Here is a 23,287-nt window from a genome sequence, read left to right as displayed (position 1 = left end):
GATTATAAAGTCTTAGAAACGGGATCATTCAAGATATTCCTGAATCCAGTCATTGAAAATTCTCCAAATATGATGTTATTTATATAAAAATTATAATTATTTCAAATTACTTTTAACCTATAAAATTTTACAATCTTTATTTTTCAAATTTATATTGAGTTTACTGCTTTCTAAATACTTTAATCATAGTGTTTGCGTTTTGAAATCTTTCATTTGTTTATTATTTTGTGTCATATGTTTCCAAATACAATTTACAGTCTGTAAGAAAGGCTACAACCCACTGTTAAGTGTTTTAAAATGGATTTTTTTTAAACATTTTTGACAGAAACTATGGTTTTTTATTTAATTCAACACGTTTTTTGTAGCTTACCCCTTTTTATTAGTAGGATGAAAATCGCATGTTTTTGTTAATTTAAAAATAAATGTGAATCTAATTCTTCTTCTAACTACGTCATTTTGATATTCCATCAACCTCAAATTTTTGATGTACAAGCAGTGTGATTTTCTGTGGATGTTATGTTTTTAAAGGCATTGAGGTAAAAAATTTTTGCATGGTGCCCCATGTATTGAACTATCCACTTTGAAGCTTGAAAAATTAATTATAAATTATGCAATGTTAAACCTAAACCTCATACGAGAAAGTTGAAGTAATCCCGTCTGAGGGCATAAGCCCAAATTTTCCGGTTGAAAAGTCTCCGATTTTCCTTGAGTGCTTCTGCCGATAATCCCTCATGACACCAATTTTCCACCAAATTTATTGTGCATTGAGACAAAAGATATCTGCTCACCCACAACCAAAATCATCAGCAGCAGCATCCTCGGAGTTGGTTGCAGATTGCAGCATATGGCAGTATCATCGAGGAAAAACTTTTCTTCCACACGTAATACTGTGCGACTTTTTCGGTTGATAGTTATGTAGGTTAGGAGTAAGGGAAGAAATTGAAGCATCAAAAGGTCACCCACTTCTCACGATGGAAGGAAAAGGGTGAGTGAAGTCAAACTACCGAAACTGGTCCTTCCAGCCGGTGCTTTTCCTCAAGTTGAAGAGTAAAAAAAACCTGTTTCCAGCGGAAGAGTTGAGAACTAGTATCAAGTTTTATGTTCAACATTTTAGTTAAAAATTCAACGAAATCATAGCTGGGGCAGCAGACAAAATGTTAGACTTCGGCAACATTTCGCTTCATTTAACGGCCATCTGTTTCATTTCCGCGAAACGAAACGAAACGAACCTGCACGAATCTAGTTTTTCTTCCTCTACTTGGTCGTCGTCCTGGTTGTCGTCAACTTTCTCCTCTTGGGAGGTACTTTGTACTACTTTTTGCCAAGTATAATCTGGCTAGTCAAAAAATGGTACTGACACTTGAGGAAAATTGGAAAAAAACGCTGGATGAAAAGAAGGTTCTCAAGCACAAGTTTGAAAGTTTCTTGATATATCCCTGATCCACGATGCTTGAACGTATTCCAGATTTTTTTTTCTTCTGTTTAACCGGAACCGAAGTTCAATTTCACAGATGATGGGAAAACCTTTGTTGGCCTTGTGAAACAAATGGATGGAATATGCCGTAGCTTTTATTGGCCCGGAAGCTAGCAGTGCCATTTTATGAAAAAAAAGTGGTTTGCATTCGTTATTGAAATCGTAATTTTCATAATCGTTTTCAATATCATGGATAGTTTTTGTTAAAAAAATATTTCATTGTTTATGAGAAACATCATAAAATCCTTCAATCAACGTTAAAAATTATATGAATTGTTACTTCCTGAAGAGGTATCTGATATCTTGCTTTACCATCGACTATGATTCTCGAAGCCCACTTATTGGATCACTCATAGACACTGTTACTGAATTATCCCAAAATCCCGAACGATCATTGACACTAAGTGTGTGGGTACATTCATTAGCTCAACGGTCAATTGGTTTTCCACACTAGCAGTCAGAGCAGCACCATTAATCATCGACTGGCTGGACAGACCCTCTCTCTGACTCCGACCGAAGGACCGACCGAGTTATCATAATCATCTGGCCCTCGAGCTAAACGAAGGAAATAGTATGGGCATGGGCACCATTCCATGTTGTTGGCCCGCTCGAGTGATAAGCCATAATCGTGTAACAGCAATGCTCACGTAAAGCTTCATCGGGCGAGGGTTTAAAATACACCGCTGGCAGTCCTACGTTTATATTTATAGAGATAGGTACATAGGTCCAAGTTCTATGGAACGTAGCCAGCGAGCGAACTTCAAACATCATCATCCATCAAAAAGCTCTCACAACCGAACATATCGGCTTCCGGTTGCCATTTTGCGGTAAATCGAGGGGCAAAATGTTTGCGTGTATGGCGATGATGTGGATCAGTGGATGATGTGCTTTTTGGAGTTTAATTCACACGATGGTAGGTACCTTTTCCATCGTTGGCTCGTGGACTGAGTCTTGGTTGCATTGCAGATACCCATTTATTCGCTAAACGGGGCGAATGTGGACTACAAATAATCGTTTTTGATTCGCTTTCCATTGCATGAGCAACCTAGAGTGAATGAACCACAATGGAACATTGCTCTTGTGTTGACCTAATCAATCTATCAATTGGAACAGCAAATGAGAATAGGTTCCATCGATGAGCTTGTAACTCGTCAACTTGGTTTTAGTACGTGAAACCAGGCTCGGTTCCACGGTAGAAACAAAAATTAAGTTGATTTTTCAGTACGAAGTATTCAATATTCCCACCAAATCAAATTTATTCATGTAAACGTTACTTGAACATTTTGCAAAAAATCGTGAATGAGCAAACTCACTTACTTACATAATGTTCCCGCGCCGATCCTCCGGTGCATAGGGTCGTGGTAAAAGATCTCCATTCCCACCAAATCAAATTTATTCATGTAAACGTTACTTGAACATTTTGCAAAAAATCGTGAATGAGCAAACTCACTTACTTACATAATGTTCCCGCGCCGATCCTCCGGTGCATAGGGTCGTGGTAAAAGATCTCCACTGTTGACGATCCGGAGCCAGGTCACCTGGTCTCATTCAAGATACCTGTCGACAGTTCGGATTTCATCGGCTAGGCTTCGCCGCCACGAGTTTCTGGGTCTGCCTCTTCTTCTGACCTTCTGGATTCCAATCTAGCGCCTCTCTGCAAATCTCGTTTTCATCTTTTCGCAGAGTGTGCCCAATCCATCTCCACTCACGCTTTCCGAATCTCGATTTCTAGTGCCCTTTGATGACACCGGCGATGTAGTTCCTCATTTGAGATCCAATTGCAAGGCCACCAAGCGCGGGTTACAAATACTTGCAGTTTTCGCGTCGTCAACGCATATTTGCACCAAGTTTCACATCCGTTCAACAATACGGTTTTGACGTTTGAGTTAAATATTTGGATTTTCGTTCGTAGATAAGGCGGGTTCATTTTATGAAACGGACACCTAGATGTTACGATAAAGAGTTGACGTTTAACCCAAATTTGATGAAACTGATTTCATCGTGTATAAAAGTTTGTTGACAAAGCACTGACATATTTTTTTGTGAGAAAGCGACTGGATTTCGTAAAATGGGACGAATTGATAACGAAACCCGTGTTTTTATAATTCAAAAGTACTGTTCAGATTTCAGATGTATGCAAAATGGCCATTTGCAAGGAATCACCCAACATTAGACTGAGTCGATTTGGGGTCATTTTTGAATTTCTCAAACCCTGGGGTCTCAAAAGCTTTGTTTTGGTCCAAAACTCATCCATGATTTTTTGCAGAATTTTTAAGTAACGTTTAAATGAGTAAATTTGGACTTTTAGGTTTGTATGGGAAAATTGAATATTTTGTACTGAAAAATCAACATCATTTTTGTTTCTTCTGTGCAACCGAGCCTGCTTATAGTTTTTGTGCCAATTTATAAATTCTTCAAAGGAAATTTTCCGCTTAACATCTTTGTCGAAGACCGTAAATTCGTATCTTATTAGGCAAAAAAGTTATTAGCTGTTCATCAGGGTATGTCTTTTGGCATTGATAAACAATAAATTCAATAGACACCACTGCTGGGTGCCTTGCGAGGTATTGCTTGACTTCTTTTCATGCCAAAGTTCGCGGGGCACAAGCAGTGGTGTCATTTGAATTTATTGTTTATCAATGCCAAAAGACATACCTCTGATGAACAACTAATCACTTTTTTTGCCTAATAAGATACGAATTTACGGCCTTCGACAAAGTTGTTCAGCGGAAAATTTCCTTTGAAAAATTTATAAATTGGCACAAAAACCATAAGCAGGCTCGGTTGCACAGAAGAAACAAAAATGATGTTGATTTTTCAGTACAAAATATTCAATTTTCCCATACAAACCTAAAAGTCCAAATTTACTCATGTAAACGTTACTTAAAAGTTCTGCAAAAAATCATGGATGAGTTTTGGACCAAAACGAAGCTTTTGAGACCCCAGGGTTTGAGAAATTAAAAAATGACCCCAAATCGACTCAGTCTAACCCAACATGCAGTTGTTTCTATTGACGACTTACCTCTCGCGAGGCAGACTACTTTATGGCCCGTCTAAAGAGGTAAACACTCACACTTACAATAACACCGCACGGGTTGGGAGAGTACAGTGAGCTATGTCACTCACACACTTCTTCTTTCTTCGAGTCGCCGATGCTATTGATAGCACGACTCGGAACTGCTTTATCGGCAGCTCCTATTAATGGTCCAGTAACTGAGACTATATTGACCAACTAACACACTATACTGGTACTTGTTACTCAATCAATCAATAGACTGGCGCATATCACACAAGACGGACTATCGTGTTGTTGTCACATGAACACAACTCTGTTCGAAGAATTGCCAAGGAACTGGAAATTTCCGTTGGGACCGTCCAAAACATAAAACGAAGGAACCACATTAAGACCTACAGGAAGCAGAGACATCCTAAACGGAGCGCGGAACAGCACGAACGAGCGAAGCAGCGATGTTGGAGACTGGATACGATTTTGAAGAAGCAAAGTAACCGTTCCATTTTGATGGACGATGAAACTTATTGAAAACTAGGCTGTGTCCTTCCTGGGCTCTTCCGGGGCCGAAATTTTTTAATGCAATTGTTGGTAAGATGGTACCTCATGATAAACGATCCAATAAAATTGAAAAGTTTGGCAAAAAAGTGCTTGTTTGGCAAGCTATCTGCTCTTGCGAAGAAAGAAGTTCGCCATATTTCACAACAGGTACCATCAATGGTGAAAATTATCGTAAGGAATGCATCGAAAAACGCCATGTCCCATTTTTAACGTCATCATACAAGCCCACAATTGTGCTGGCCTACCCTTGCTTCCGCACACTACGCTACTCTCAGCTACGCTCAAACTACTGAAATCCTTCAAGTTATGTTTTGTTGAGAAAGAGGATAATCCGCCAAATTGTCCTGAGCTGTGCCTGGTAGAGCGTTACTGGGCAATCATCAAGCGCAATCTTCGGGAGGATGGTAAAGAAGCACAGTCAATCGACGAGTTCATGTAAATGTGGACAAAAGCCAGCCGAAAAGCCAAGTCGGAAACTGTAAAGAGGCTTATGAGAGGAATTCGAGGAAAAGTGCACCAATTGTATCGTTGAAAATTTTTGATTAAATTTATCACTTTCAACTTGTTGCGGATTTGTTTTGCAATGTTTTACAGAAAACTCTATGTAATTTGGTCAATAAATGAACAAGATATCGTCAATACAAAGTGTGTGTTTTATAAAACTCCTTAGATCTGGAGTGACCGGTTGATCGATTGATGAATCGGCTAGATGGCTCCCCCAATTGATGTAGATGCTCAGCAATCTGGAACGTACGCATCATTGCACTCACTGGCTCATTATGGCCGTTCGGTGGGTTTGATTCGATAGCAAAGAGTGATGACGTAAAGTCCTCGAAGGAGCATTGAAGTTGACCAATCCTAGCAGGTTTGGCGACTAAATTTCTCCATTCGGTATTTTTGCGATGAATGATGCCTGTTGAGTTTTTCGGCGGCATTAATGTTTCTAATCCCAGAAGCAGGCACATGTCGGAATATGCGGGAAGGTTTTCAGGATTACGCCAGGGTAGATGTCGTAGAGCGAATCTAACAAAACGCTTTTGTACACGCTCGATTCGCAAATGCCAACATAACTGATATGGAACCCAAACAATTGCAGCATGTTCTGTAACTGACCAGTCAAGTGCGCAGTAGAGTGACTTCAACCACAATGGGTCTCTGAATTCTCGTCCTACTTTGGAGATGAAGCTAAGCTGACGATTTGCCTTTTTTATAACTGAAGTTCGTTGAATATCGAACGTATGCTGAGCATCGAGGGTAACTCCAAGGTCGTCAACTTCAGATCAGGCCCTGGCAATTTCACTTTCAATCGTCAATCGTCACTCAAAAATGAACACAAAACGCGTCATTCGAAAGAGCTCCACTGTCAATTCCCTCCCACACAAGCTTCTCTTCACATTCGGCAAACGCTAATTTCACTCCGCTTTCACCTCGGTCTCCTTCGTTCGAAACTGGCAATCGTCAATTTCATTTCAAAACGAAATTCGAGCATATCCCTTTCATTGAAAGTTTCATTGCGTATACTCGCATACCTCCGAAAACAAAGCCGGCTGATGCGGGCTGGAAAACAACAATTTGCTGGCGCCCAAGGAAGACACCAACAATTGCTTGAAGATGCACACGGTGCCAGGCCGACACGGCCGGTAGACGCATCAACAAGAATACCAACAATTGCACGGGGCACATCAAGAAATCTGTTGCCACGCGACTGGTGTGTTTGTGTATGCTATTTGCTGCCTGTTTTGCTGCATTGAAAGTTTCGTTTGACGTCGAAATTGATGACTACTGATTGCGGGCAGTTTCAAGCATCATTGAAATTCTCTTCTGCTGACTTTTGAATTTCGTTCTTTCAGCCGAGCAGTGAATATAAGAGGATTCACTTTCATTCGAGTAATGAAAGTGAACTGCTCGAAATTGAAATTTGTTGGAGTGAGACGAATAAAGGGAAATTTCAATTTCATTCTTTCCTTTCGACGATGCCGAGCCCTGCTTCAGATACCCTGTCAAGGCGCTGGTTATCGATGTTATAATCATATAAAATTGGCGTTTTCTTTCTATGGAATGTTATAACGGAGCACTTGGAGACGCTGACTGATAGCTTATTAAGTCTACACCATTCACCAAAGTTATCTAGTAAAGATTGAAGGTGTGCACAATCGACAGTAGATTCAACTGGAACGAATAGTATCAGATCATCAGCATATCCTATTTTGGTTATAATTTCCAAGCTAACGATCAAGTCGTTGAAAAATAGAACAAACAGTAAAGGTCCCAAATTGCTCCCTTGCGGCACGCCAGATCGGTTAGTAAATGGAAATGATATGCTATCACCAAATTTAATCCTAATACACCGCTCGGTGAGGAATGATTTCAACCAAGAGACCATGTTGTCATGAACACCGAGCTTAGCTTGCTTAGCGAGTAAGATTCCTTGATCAATCGTATCGAATGCCGCTTTGATATCGGTGTATATAGCATCGACCTGTTTTTTTATTTCTATTTGGTTCAGACAAAACGAAGTGTACTCTAAAAGATTGGTACTCACCGATCTGCCAGGCATAAACCCATGCTGTTCAGCGGCAATATAATGTGAGGAAGCGCGTAAGAGAGCCTGACTTACAACAATTTCAAAAAGCTTGGATCCTGCCGATAAACTCGTAATGCCTCGATATTGCTTCACAATTCGTCGTTCGCCATTTTTGAAGACAGGAAACATGAAGGAATTTTCCAATAGTCCAGGAATTTACGTTGTTGAAATGATCGGTTATAGATTTGGGCTTGCGGCAACGAGAGAGCTTCGATGCATCGACTGTAAATAACAGCCGGAATTCCATCTGGTCCAGGAGCAAAAGAGCTTTTCAGTTTCCTTGCGGCATTTTCGATGAGCTCTTGATCTATCTCGAAGGTGTTGAACTCTAGAGAATCCACCGGGACGTGAAACGTGGCCTCAGTGCACACAGTTTCAGAAGAGGCAGTGTCCAGGAAGACCGCCCGAAAATGCTCAGCAAATAAATTGCAACACGTATCTGGAGAATCAGCAACAGCTTCAAGTTCAGAAACTTCGAGGGTTCTTACGTAAACCAGATTGTACACGCAGAACATGGTCTTTGTACAGTGATGCATTGAGTCTGCGGTAGGCTGTGCATGCTGCTTTGAACTGTTGTTGAGAGTCAACCGTTCGATTTCTGCGAAGCCTTCGCAAACATGCATTTTTTTGCGTCGAAGTTGTCGCAAACTGGGCGTGCTCCAAGCAGGTGTAACAGGACGTTTAAACCTGGGAACATGCGAATTCAACCAAGTACCAATCAAATTGCAGAAAGTTTCAGTCATAACGTCTACTGCTGCGTTGCCGAAAGCTGCATCCCAGTCCGAAGTGTTTGGCGAGGAGTACTTGCCAACAGAGCAGCTGGCAAATCGAATGCTACAGGTGGGTGGTGCAAATCTACAGGTATGCTGCCGACTGTGGCCTAGAGGAAAGCGTTTAAGTCTTCTAAGCCAGACGTCATGAGATCGAGTCTCGGTCACGTCACACATTGTACTCTTTCTGTGGGCTGGTGGTGTTAGCATTAGTAAGATGCTAGCCATTATATCCTTGAAAAATGTCCGCTTTAGTCTTAAGAAGAATTTAGATTTCTTCAAAGAAACATGAAGTTTCATTGAGATCCTATATGTGTGTGTTCGTTTTTTATTGTTTATTTGAATTAAAATCATCTGACATAGGTGTCTTAATGATTTACAAACAGTGATGGGCCGATGGAACGACGATCCGACAGCGTATGAAGTCCAAGCAGGGCACAACGATGAGCGTATGGCGGTAAATTTAAAGGATTCTCCCAAGGTAGCTCACGAAGTGCGTAACGCACGAACCGACGTTGGATGGCTTCAAAACGCGCTTTCCATGAAGCTTCAAAAGGCCATCATACTAGGTTCACAGATTCCAAATCGATCGCACCAGGCAGCAATACAGAGCTCGCGTGCACACTGGATAAGTGAATTCTTCGCTCAAACGTATAATAAATCCCAGCATTCGGGTTGCCTTTTCAAGTACCACAAAGTAATGACGCTTAAAAGTCATATGACTGTCCAACAAAACGCCAAGATCCTTTATCTCCTCAACAAGTTGCAACTGCTCGCCCAGAATATCGTAATTACGCATGAATAGATTTTTCCTACGCCCAAACGTGATAATACAGCACTTCGCAACGCTCAAAACTAGTAAGTTAATACGGCACCAAGTCACGACTGCGTCCAAAAGCGTTGCAATTCATAACAATCAGCTTGACTGTTTATGACTAAAAATATTTTCGGGTCGTCCGCGTACAGGAGAACTCCATATCCAATCAGCACCAAGTTGATGTCGTTACAAAAGAGCGTAAACTATAAAGGACCCAGATTGCTGCCTTGGGGTACCCCAGACTTCGGAATAAAGTCCGAGGATTCAGCAGAACCTATTTTTACAACCAATCGCCGATCCGTTAGGTAGCTTCTGATCAGATGAATAATATGCGCCAACTGCAGGTCGAGATGTCAATAGGATGTGAGCTGCAAATTGAGAGGCAGTCACTGAACGCAGCGGGAGAAGAACAACTGGGAGGTGTGTACTTGCCTGCGGGTGCAGGCTGGAGATCCCCGTCGCCGCAATCGATCTCAGGGCCGGGACAACTGCTGACGATGGCTGGAATCAGCCAGAGTCGATGGGTTCAGGGGACTCCAAAATGCCTGATTCGTTGCGTCCCGGTGTAGTCCGTAGTCCGGTGTAGAGATGATGATGTTTCCTTCCGGCGTTTCATTACATTGGAGAAGAAAAGGCGTTAGTTCAGTTTTCCTAACAGTCAGGCCAAACTCGAATCTGCAAGGCGAAGGGCGATGACTGGTCGAATAAGAGGGTAAAGGAGTGTACTTGCCTGCCTGCACACCCTCTGATATGACCAGTGATATGACCACTTTGGGGCCTCGTGTTGCACAATATCCACCATTTGCAGCTTTTGAGAGTCTTTTCCCGTACCAAAAAATCCTTCAATACCAAATTTAGCACCATTTATGTAAGAACTTGTATGGGAGCCCCACCCCTCTTTCTGTTTCCCCGATGGATAGATGTAAGGACCTCAAACCAATTTGAAAAATATCGTTTACTCAATTATCCGCTTGGTACGGTGGTTGAATTAAGGGGAATCTTTTGATAACTTAGATTCAGTATCCTCGCATGCAAAATTTGATAAGTTTCGCTTAAACTATTATCGAGTTATGCAAAAACTTGGTGCCCTCTCCCTTCTTCCTATCCTCCAAATGGGAGTAAGGAGGTGTCTTTCAATCTTTCCACTTTGAGCTTTTAAAGTCCAAATGCAAGCTGACTCTTTTCCGTTGTCCAATCGGGTTCAAATTTAGAATGTGAACTCCTGAAAAGCAAAACATTTATCAATTTTTTCCATGCAAATTTGAGTCATTCTTTTGCATGTTTTGAGCAATTTCAACAGCAACTGCATCTAACTATTCACGATATTTTGATCAAATTTATCAATTCCACAATCGGGCATTATGGTTACTAAATTGATTCCCCTAAACATATTTGTGCAGGAATCAATCAGCAAAGCCTCGCAGCACTTCAAATGAATAAATTTCTCCCATGATATTAGGCTTAATCTATCGATTGGATGCTTCATCACAACGTAACCACAAAATGTTCACATAAAGTATGTGAAAGCATAATGTTCATTTTCTCGCTTCACCTCTCTCCCTCCTCTAGCTCATTCGCCATTAGGTTACACGCATCGCTCCACGACGATTCAAAGCGCAGAAGATGTGTGGGGTGTTGCAACGAGGGGCCCGTCAATGCGAATAAATTCCCCGGCGATTCCTTACTTTGCCCCAGAGTTGTGTGTGAATGTGTGATTGTGCGTTTGTACGTACAAATGTGTTCACCGTCACACATTAATCGAAGCACAAACACGTGTTGAAGAGACCTTCGGGGAATTCCACAACAACGCCGTGGATCGAAGAGGATCGGGAGCAGCTAGGGAACGTCGTCGACGTCGTCCTCGGCATCGTGTAAGGGTGAATGATTGCGGCGTGGCGGACAAAACGTTCTATACCAAATCCACTTACTTAAGCCGATCAATGTAATGTGCTTTGCCCTCTTTGGCCCTCTCCCTTCAGACGTACCGCCCACTCACTAGGGCTGCGGTTTGATGTATAGTGGGGCGGGGGTTTATGGCATCACGAATTTCGTTACTTGCTGCTCCTTCTCTCGGCACAAACGATCCGGGGCAAAAAGGTGGAGCTCTGACTGAGGTGTTGTGGGCAGTCCTGTGGCTGTGAGGAGGAGAAATAAATTGGCATATAAATTATTGGTTTCGATATTATTGGTGAGAATGCGAACGATTGGGTTGGCTGAAGCTCAATTCCGCAGCGCTGAAAACGATAATGGAGGTGCTGATTGTGGATATGAATAGGGTAATTTCGAGCCGGAAACCGCGCCGTTCTCAGTTCGTTGCATGTCCTGAATATGGTGGTATGTATGATGCCATTCGATGATGATAGATGAAGGTGGGCAGTCAATCGTTTCACTTGGGCGGATTTCAACATGCTCACGATGCGATTTTCGATATTGGACTGGAATTCCAGGATAGGAATTGAAATTAGGAAGTTCTGAGTACGTTCGATTAGATTTACGTGGAATTCATGGCAGATGTCATATCTGATGTAAGCATCTGATCACAATATTTCGAGACAAGAATGTCACCGTTGAACCGTTTACGAATTCGCTATGTGAAAAACTTCTGAGAATGAGGCATGAGTAGAATTTTGCGAACTATTGATTTATTAGTATGGAGATACCGATAGGCATGCATTTTATATTATCAAAATCGATTCTTTTTATATTTGAGCATTAAATTCTACATTCAGAAAATGGTACACACCATTTATTAAGACAAAAAAATAAATAAAAATTTCTTCTGATACATTTTCGTTGGAAACAAAAGTTGAAGAGGTTTTATGTAAGAAACGACCGTGATGTTAACGTAGAATTACGACAGTCATGCTTGTGCCAATGTGTTTTTCGTATTAAATTCAAATTTAATATAAGTGGTTGGACGCTGATAACATTTTGCAGCACTATGCATTAGCATAACTAAAGACGAAATAAAAATACGTACTGATGGTGCCCATGACTTAGAAATGTTTAGCCCAGAAGTTATGTACTTCAAAACTTTTTTTTTTGTGATTAACTTTTGAATTCATGGATGGAAATTTATGAAATTTCCTTGTGTTAACCATTTAACAATGGTGTTCGAAAGAAATCGGCCGAAGAGGATCGAAGCTATTGACAAAATAGTGGTTTTTCATGTTCCTCCTAAACCGAATGTCATGAATTTCATGAAAAGTTCAGGCTCATTGACCTGTTCCCGTGGTCCGATCTGGTCCAAATTTGGTATGGAAGCTTGTACTACGCCAAGGATCAATCTTAGTCTACAGCTACAGCTACAGCTGGCGTTGCTCGGAAAATGATCAGTTTTGTTTTGGATACGTTTAACGTGAGCAGATTGGGGAAGTAAGCCATGACTTTTTGGCGACGCACGCGTTTTTCTTTTCTCCTATCGGCAATTTCGGTGAAATTTTAGTTTAACTAAGAATTTCAAAAAACTAATGGAAAATGTTCGAATAAGTGCCGGTGGAAGTTGCCGAAGTGGTTTCTGGTTTATTTAAGAATACTAGAAGAGAGTATGATACATTCTGATAATATATTTCCGATGCTGTGGGGAGGGAGTTTTTTTTTATCCTGGCTGGATATATATGCGGAAGATTGAGCAGTAGGTAAATTTAATTTCAGTTCCTAATGCAGAAAATTCCACCAAGTGTTATGTAGTTCCAAGTATAAAGATATGTGGGCAGATGCAGTGAAACTATATCAATGTTTAAAAAGTGTTTGGTTTTAGATTAATATCCAAGTGCTTATTCTAGGGAAATGTTGTTTATTATTCATGGGTTTCTTTTGGAATGCTAGGCGCGAGCTCTTCGCAGTCTGCTTTGATTGCCGAAAATGATCAAAAATTTTATGTGCAATGTTTTCGGGGTAATGCAATTTTTCCGGAGGATTTAGCCGTGATTTCGAGAGGGTAATGAAGATCATATGATGATGAATCTGTGCTGCTGTGGCTATCTCGATCAATTTAAATTGTGCCCTTAGGAGAACAACAGACGGTTTGAGTATTGGAGACACGCAAAGATAAGTATCTCTCGAAATTTTTCAATTATCAGATTTACAATTTAATTTGTTTTGTACCAATGGTAAGAGTTTGAATTTTTTGAGAGTGATTCGATATTATGACTACTTTACGGGCTCTGTGTTTAATGACTGTTATGATTTTTTTAACAAAGCTCAAATTTTCCTCATTGATTCCACACAATTTTTTGAAAAAGTAATTTTCAAAAGATTTCGTGGCTATACTAATTTAGTTTTTCTGTTTTTTCAAAGTTTCTTTTCAAGAGCGGGCAAAGGCGCTATATCCAAGGTCACAAGATGACCAGAAATGTTAGTACACAAAAATCCAAAACATTCATTTATAAGAAACGTCAAAAACAAACAAAGTGCCAATTTTTAAAAAAGAATATCAACCAAATACAGCACTACTGTCAATTCATAAGATGAATAATTATATACAGCTAAGTTTTTGATTACTGTACAGAAAAACATCATTTCCATCCGCAGAAGGATGATATCCCAAGGACCATACTCAAGGAGCCCAATCAATTTTAGCATATGTGCTCCCAACGAAAATATTTTAATCAGTTTATAATCACAGAAACGTACGGTACTAATGTCCACGTTTATTCCTCCCTTGATTACAGTTGTCTCTGCGTCCAATAATGCACAGTAGTTACGACGAGTTAAGATGAGTAATAAATGTACTTTTACTTCTCACCGGGATGCTGACAAGATCTGGCTGTGTTTGTATCATAAGCTCAAGCATAAGCATAAGCAGGATAGTTTAATGTAAGCAGATTGTTTTGAAGATATTTGTCAATAACATTTAGATCATGTTTCATTTCACAAATTGTAGTTTCTACATTATGATTCGAAAATTCAAGAACTGCTTGGAGGAAGATTTAGTAAATCATTGACATATATCAGAAAAAGCAGAGGTCCTAGATTGCTTCCTTGAGGTCCACCTAAAGTTATTGACAGTTGGGAGCTAGTAGTTTTATTAATCTTGACAACTTGCTTACGATTTTGAAGATAACTTTGCATAAATATATTGCCCAGGTCCCCTAGTCGAAGCGTAATTGGCAGTTTGACGTGGTTGACGTGGACATTGGCTTAGAATAACGATTTTCAAACATTTTATTTTCTGTTAAGGAGACAATCCTCTGCAGACATATTGTGTTGTTCACTTTGAACACTATTATCATTAAGTTTTTTATGCTATTGAATTCTTTATATTCAATTCTATTTATTACGAGCGCTCAATTATTATGATCTCTAATTCATACATATAACTTAAAGATATGCCTAAACTGCCTTTCGATGATCAATTCCCATCTTAAGACAGTTTGCATAGAAAACAAAGATGCTATCTACTAAGCTGAGGCTTGCTAGCTCATAACTAGCCTCAGATTGGTTTGAAATTTTATAATAATGATGATGATGGTTCATCTGCACTCCCCCGATATAATTGATAGTTTTCATTTCATTTCGGAAATAATTTTCTGTTTGAACTAATTTGGCAAAAATTGATATGAAATCGGTATGTTTCACCAAAGCTCGGTATTTGTTATATACTGATTCTTGGTCGAAAATTCTCTCAAAAATCCTTAGAAATACCGGAAAATGGTGCATTGCTGGTAATGAAACGTTAAAAAAAAAAGACGTGCGAGTGGTGGGAAGGGGTTAGGGGATTAACTCCTTATCGGAGATTTTCCCAATAACAATTCGCAGATCAAGAAATGAATTTACCGTAGTAACGGGAAATTACTTGATCCCAAAATAAGTGTTGACAAACATGACAGAAAGTCGGCTCACCTCTGGTGGATTTTAATTTGAAATTTTTTCTGGCCATACTAATTTTTATTGGTCAATAACGATTCATAATTCAATAAACCTTTTTCATTTAAACTCAAATCTTCACACACAAAAACACAACCTAGTCTTAAGAATGAGTTTTTATGAAAAAGCGTTAATAAACAAGTTCAGAATTTGAAACCAACCATTTTAACTTCAAAATTTCTTCATCAAATGCTTATTTATTAGTCATGTGACAGGTGTTTACTAACAGTTAAAGCAAAAATGAAAAATAACCCTAGTATTTATCTATTACAAATCACTCTGATCATCATCATTTATGCTGCTATCAAATTATGTTCAACAAAACAATTTCAACCTCAATTTTATTATTTGTTTCTTTTTCTTCAATTTAAAAACTCAATTCCACATTGCAATGGGTTTTGATTAATTACACAAGGCCATATTTTTCCGAAAGGCAAACAATTTAAGAGCTTCTTTTGATTGCTCTAAAAATCCTGAATTAAAATATGCAATGGTTTATTTTTCTGAAAGCTTTTGTTTTTTGAATAACTTTAAAAAATAAGCTATAATCTATTGATAAATTTTTGTTTTTTAAATAGAATTTTACAAAATTACAAATTTTAAAACAGAGATTATTAATCATTTATGAAATATCCCCAACGCCGCAAGTAATTTGCGAAAAATGTAATAGAAGTTTTCTTTTTCTTTGATTCCCCCATTCTGTTGAATACGAGAATTTGAAATAATGTTTCTAAAAGTTTTAGACCAAGATTTCAAAGCTTAAATCAAATCTTTTTGAAGGCTTCAACAGATTTGTTAAATGAAATTAAATCTTTTTTTAAACTTTTTCCAGTAAGATCAGGAACATTTGTACTGATATTTTTCCAAATTTTGAAAAGCTAGAGAATTTGATTTTTTTTTAGATCATTCATTATCATTAGCGTCATTTAAATATTATTCCGCAATTGAATGAATTCATAATTAGATTTATTTTAAACTGATTTATAATCTCCATATAATCCATACAATATATCCATATAATATCATATTAAAAAAAAAACAGGAGTTTAAAGACAAAATCTGACGTGAGATTCGAGTACAGGACCCCAAAATCTACCAAATCAGTTATCTAAAAACTAGGCACTAAAAGGCAATTTTTAAATGGATTGAAATTTTTACTGAACAATATTCGTTCTTAAATGTTTAAAAACTTATTTTTTTTATCCTATTATTTTGTTTTGATTTTTAATTTATTTTTACCTTAAAATTATTTAAATGTTTCGTAAAATTTTTGATAAGTTTGCCTTTGTTTTTGAAATCTGAATTTTTGTGTTCTGAAAACATAATCTTCTAGCAGTATATTAACCTAAATTTTTAATAAGAAAAACATAGTTTCTATCTTTTGTTCTTTCCAGGACATAATATATCTAATGACTGCGAAATAATAATCAGATCAAAAAATCTTCAATTATAAAACTTGCGCTTGATAACTGTTTTAAATGTATTTTTATACTTTACTAGCTGATTTTACCCGGCCTTGCTCGGGTTCATTTAAAGTATAAATCAAAATGAGTTGTTTGACTTCTAGAAATTTTGGAAGCGTTGTATTCCTCATAATAAGAAATTTGATCAATGTTTGGCCATGTAAGCTATGTAAGTTTTGTAAGTCTTTTTAAAGCTTTGATTGAGACTATTAACTGCGTTTATTGTTTTCATAATATTAAAAAACTCATAGTTATGAGGTTTGTTAAAATAGAAATTTGTATAATTTGCCTTTGTATGCTTATTGATGCTATCGCGAAAAATATTTTAACCCCCTATTTTTTTAAAGGAGATTTTATTGATTTGGCCTTTTTTATCTTAAAATATTAAAACGGTTTTTTTATCTTTCCCCTTTCCCATCTAATAAAAATCTCTTCTGGAGTTTATATTACTCAAGATTGATGATCTCCCCATACAATAGTATATTCAGGTTTTATTTACTTAGAAATTTTTAAAAAGGCCTCTGAAATTGGTTGAAAACTCAATTTGCATGTTTCCAATTGTATGTGTCCTTTTTTCGCTGTTTAGTTTCACACTGTTTTATGATAGTTTTTCCTAAATGTTGAAAGATCCACCAAAAGTTTTTTGAAGTCATCGAAAACAAGTCATCTAGAAACCAAATCGTTCGTTTTATAACTTTCAAAATTGATGGGAAATATGAGAGAAATATGAGATATCAAAGAAAGTAAGAATATAAGCCGTAAAGTAAATATCATTAATTTCTCAAAAAACATTTTAAAATTCACCGTCAAGAACTTGAAGCCGCAATTTCCGCTTGTCCGTACCTCATGTTTCTCTAAAACTTCCCATCACTTTTGAAAATGTGATCAGGTGTGAAGATGTACCAAGACGAATTCAAAACATAAGATTTCATTTTATAATGTTAATTTGTCTATTCTTGAACACAATTATCCCATTAATTATTGTGAAGTGTAATCAATTTATCATCTCTAAGATATTATTCGTTTAAGGTTCTTTTATGAATTTTCATAAAAATTTACCAATGAAATTTAAAGGTATAAATCTAAAAAAAACCACAGATTTTATAACATAAAGTTTCATGCGTTGGATTTGATTTTTTTTTTCAGATAATGCACGTTCAATTTTTTATCCCCCATATATATTCCTCGACGGCTATCAAAGGTAAATGAATTCGCAGTCTTCAACTTATAGCTCTTGATTACTTTTTCTTTCTCTATGAGGAATTCCAACAATATGAAAATGGTTGGTTTTTAGAGGCTAGAATTTATATAACGGCTCATTAGTTTTCCAAATTTAGTAGTCCAAATTGTTATTCAGTAGAAGAAGTCAATTCATTGATGAATCATTGCACTGACTTTACATACTGCGTATTCTTGTAGACTCAATACCCTCCAGGGCGGTAAGGACCACTTTGAAAACCACTGTTTCTATCAATATATTCGCAACAGGCGAGTGGTGTTTTTTCATTCAAAATGTAGGCTCATTAATTCATCTAAGAACCACGTGCTTTTGACCCGTGCTACGAACAGTAGAAGGGAAAAATGCCCGCCATATATTTCGCTATGAATTTTTCTATCATTAGCAGGCTTTGATTTGCTATCCAGTACACGTGAACTCTGGATGGTCGTTTCTAATGCCTGGCCCATGGTGATGGTGAAAACAACCCCGCCAAAAGAAACGAAAATCGGCTGGCAAAATGGGTGCCATGACTTTTGGTTCGTGGTAATAACACCGAAAGTTGTATAGGAGGGTTCCTTTTCTTGGGTGGGAGGGGCTCAGAACTATTACTAAAACCTTACCCTGGTCCAACTACACCTCTGTACCAAATTTCAGACTGATCGGTTAAGCGGTGTGGATTTGTATAAGGCGCATACAAACAAACAAACCAACAAACATATATAGTCCAACTCATCTTTATATATTAAAAAGAAGAAGAATAGATAATCAATAATGTATTTTGAGAATAAAAAAAGTTCAGTTTGAAATAGATTTTTTCTAATTAAGAGTTCTCACTCCCAATCATGATTAAATATTTTTTAGAATTCAAAATATTACAGCGGAATTTCTCAGTCAACCCTTCATTTGTGAACGTAGAAAAGAAAGGTAATGAAGATTGATTAATCTTGAGTAAAATTGATCAAAATGTTTGGTAAACTTATCAACCTACATGTAAACTAAAAGTTGACTTTTAAGCAACTAATTATCCTTCTTTGAATCAAGGATTCATATTTTGCCTTGGTATTCTTATTTAGAGAAAACAGTGCTTTAAAAGTTATAAATTGTCCAAATAATTTATAAATTAATCCTTAAAGTTATAAGTTTATCATTCAAGAGAGTCTTTGAGTATTTCATATGACAAATTTTAACTCATTTACCAGCTTTGTTGATGACTGCTAAACTATTTGACATGTTCTTTAGAAAATATTCAAGATTCAATTTAGTTGAAAACTTTTTTTAAACGTTGTCAAATTTCCCGTTTTTGACAGATTTGGAAAAATATTTCAAAAAGAAAACTTCAAAAACTTTTTTCACTGAAGTCAAAATTACTTGCAGTCTTCGGAGAAGTTTATTATTTAGTTTAAAATTAATTTTTCATAATATTTCAAATAGTCTACAGTTTTGCCAAAAGGTATACAAATCAATTTAGGAAATTTTACCTAATCCAACCGTATCTTAAAAACATGAGCTGATTGTTGTTTTTAATGTGCACGAGAAATAATGTTGATGGCAAAACAACGTTTGTCAAGTCAGTTAAAAATTTAGAAAAAAAATCTGTGTGAGCTCAAGCTCAAGCTATGGATGATCGAAATGTTTTGTGAGTATGATTTGTTGGATTTGACAGCTTATGAAAAGTCAAGTAAGGCAACTCAAGGGCTTCCGCCCCAAGTTCACAAACATCAAGCTAAGCGAGTGACTTTATCGGAACGCCAATGCACGGTCTTTGTTGATTCAATTGTGCACATCACAACAACGACGGTGGAATCTTCCGACGACTGCCTTTCAATGTCCCAATCGTAACAGTACAATGTCGTCAATCGGAAGCTCTAAGGTAATGCAATCAGAGTTCCATTTCTTCCGCAAACGGAAAAGAATCCGAAAATCGAATCACTTCCACCGAGAAAAAAAGCTTTACCCCAGACAGACTTCAGATCGCACCGGTGGGGAGAAAGCAAAAATTGAATATCTTCTACAACCGGTTTCTTCGCTCGTTACCGGAAATGTATAAACAACTTTTGGGACATATATGAATACGCTGATGCCGGTGGGTGTTTGGGTGGATTTTTCTGCAGTTAAAGTTTCAATATCACCCTCTAGCCAGAAGAAGTTCTCATTTCGAATAAAGGCGCGGAGAGGCGAGACGCCACTGTGCTGCCAGAAGCCATTTGTGGAAGAAAATAAAAATTTCCAAACACTTGAATCGACAATCAACATTTTCGGCATTCGGTTGCTTGCTGCTGGTCCTTGCTGCTCGATTCTCAGCCATTCCAGTCGGGATCTACGGGCCACACATAAAGTAAGTATTTGTCGAACGTTTATTGATGGGACAATTGATTTGAGATTGGGTTCTCCGAACACAAAGCAACATAAATTTGGTTCCAAATTGGATGACAAACCGCCTTCCTGTAGCATGAGGATCGGTGACAGTGCCACTGGAAATACTCGGTAAGTTTGCTTGTCGGAGTATTTTTGATTAATGTGACTATTTCATAAAGAGCATTTGAAGCGTTGGCTTTCAATTTGCAGTCTGAAAATGTTTGTATTGGGGTGAAACAAATGGTGTTAGTGTTATTCTTCTGATGTAGAGTATGTCTGTATGTAAGTTATCAATCATGGGTGCACGGATTCACCGCAGTATCGCCAACGCATGCGCTAGCTTGATCCCTTAGATTTTTAGTTCGGCAAATCATCAATGCAAATCACCGCATACCCTACACCATGGCTTCGTATGAACTGTTATGATATAAATGTAGGATGTGTGTTAGAGTGCTCCAAATGACCCGACTTTTGAAAAAGTTATACGCTGTATGCTTGAATTCCCAAGCAACCAAAAGTCTCATATCTACTTAAACTCGTGCCTCTAAAGTTCGAATTTCGCTGAACAAAGGTTCCAAAGGGAATTGGTACCGAATTTTCTCGAATGTGAACATGATAGATACAAAAGGTTCCTCAAATAGCCTTCTATGGACTTTGAAGTTCCAAAAAGTTCCTCAAATAGCTTTTTTTGTGACATGTCAATCGCATCCACACCGTATGAAAGTTACAAACTAGGTCTTAAATAGCCTTCTGTGAACTTCAAGTTCCAAGAGGTTCCTCAAATAGCCTTCTGTGAACTTCAAGTTCCAAAAAGTTCCTCAAATAGCCTTTCTTAAGACATGTCCGCCATTTCATGAATATGAAATGTGAATGAACATTTCAAAAGGATATATAATAAATAAATCATTTTTTGGAGCTTGGAAATTGTTGAAATATATAATCTTTTTTAAAACTTCTACTCAGAAGCTAACTCGCAAATGATTGTTTTTGAAAAAAGTAAATATTTTGACTTTATAAAGTTTCGTCCGACAGTCATTTGTGTCATTTACATGGCCGTAGGAACGGGGGGGGGGGGGGGTTTTGGGGGTTAAACCCCCCCCCATGAGGATCCAAAACAGCAAGCGAAATATTCTACTCTACACTCAAAATTTTGAATTCAGAACAAAACTATGATAATGGAGTAAGGTTAATCAAGAGTAACAATCCAGACTAAAAACTAATGCCAACATTTTCAAAATTTTCTCACTTGGTCACCGAAATTCAGGGCTGAATTTTAAATTTTGAATTCAATTAAACCCATTTCAGAGGTTCTGATTCCATAATTCCCATAACCCAAATTGTATTCCTATTTTCGTATTTCGGATTCTGAATCCTGTTCAGGATTCTCTATTTTCAGTTCAAAAAGTCATAAGAAATTAGAAATGAAAAGCTTCTTTTCAATCATGGTTCAAACTTGGATATGAAATTCATATAAAATTTCAATCATGTTTTTTGAGATCACATGTACTTTCAATATTTAGATTAAAGTTTTATGAATATAAAAAAAAAGAAAAATAAGAAGTTCTTGAACTTAATTCTTACAGAAAATTCAAAAATTTAAAGCTTCGAAATGGCAATCCAAAAAAATAAGTTATTTAAATAATGAATTTAAATTAATCCTGAAATATAGAATTTAGTTAATGGATTCATGAATGAGGGCTCTATAACTTGGCTATGAAAATTCTGCTCTGGAATAAAATTCGAAAATCTTATTTTTTTCACACTTCAGAAATCGTATAGAAATTAGGATACAAATTCAAAGCACAATTTTTTATTGTGCTACACTTCGAAATATAACTCGAATGGACTGAATTTGGGTGTTAAACTTCATTCGACAAAATTGAACACAATATTTTCTGTTACTTAAAATATTCCAGGGGTTTCTGAGATATTGAATGCCGAATTTCGGTGTTTCACGTCGTAGATTTCTTGGCGGTGCTTAATGTGTTAAAACTGCTTGTCAATTCAATTTCCAGATTCCAATTTTATCAACAAAATTAGTTTGGAAACACAATTTAGCTGAAAACCACAAATAAAAGTTAGAATTTGAGTTTTTTATTTTATCCACAAAAAAAACATATTTTATTTAAAAAAAAATATCCACAGGTTTTTCATTATGGACTTGATTCTTTAAAAGACATATTTACTGGTAAAGATAAATTTTCACCTTAAAATCCTTCACAAATTTCTTTATTTTACCAGTGCATTTATTGACATTTTCCACACATTTAGGGCACCAAAACTAGGCATTTTATGTTCCAGAACCCTATAGACAAAATTCTGCAAATTTAATATAGATATTTGAGTGGAAGTGTCGTATTCCATTTTGTAGAATGAGGTTTCATTATTAGATTTATCTCTTTTTTCTTATGCTTTAGCGGCTAGCGAAATCACGAAATATCTCGTATTTGGTCTGCAATGTAATATTGTTGCTGTTTTTTTAGATCAATTTTCAAACTTAAATCATTAATTTGGTTCAAGTTTGAATCAAGAAAATTTGATCTGAAAATCTTATGATTTTTATCTTTTACTTTTTTTTGAAATTTTTTTTTATTTTCATCAAAGGCTAAGTTTTTTGAATTTGAAGAATAGTTTGAACTTGTTTGATTTGAGTATAGAATAAGTTCATTTTTAAGAAATTGAAGACTTTCCTTAAAAAAGCTTATTTTATGCCCAAATAATCTAAGTTTGATCTACCACACATTAAAACAAATTTATAGATTTTAACCTCTTTAACTCTTAATTTTAAAACCAATTTTCTAAAGAAAACTTTTCATGTCAAAGTACTTAAAAATGACTAATCATATAGTAACAATCATAATTTGTTTTTATTTTATTTTTGTATTCGTGCATATTTGGACAAAAAATCATAGCTTAAAATCACTCACCAACCCCCCCCCCCCCCCCCCCCCCCCCCATGAGTCGGTTCTTCCTACGGCCCTGGTCATTTATGTCTTTTTTTGTCATTTTTGAAATTTTTGTCATTTTTGTCATTTTTGTCATTTTTGTCATTTTTGTCATTTTTGTCATTTTTGTCATTTTTGTCATTTTTGTCATTTTTGTCATTTTTGTCATTTTTGTCATTTTTGTCATTTTTGTCATTTTCGTCATTTTTGTCATTTTTGTC

This window comes from Uranotaenia lowii, chromosome 2 (assembly GCF_029784155.1).
Source record: "Uranotaenia lowii strain MFRU-FL chromosome 2, ASM2978415v1, whole genome shotgun sequence".
NCBI classification, from domain to species: domain Eukaryota; kingdom Metazoa; phylum Arthropoda; class Insecta; order Diptera; family Culicidae; genus Uranotaenia; species Uranotaenia lowii.
Note: the sequence above shows the minus strand (reverse complement) of the source record.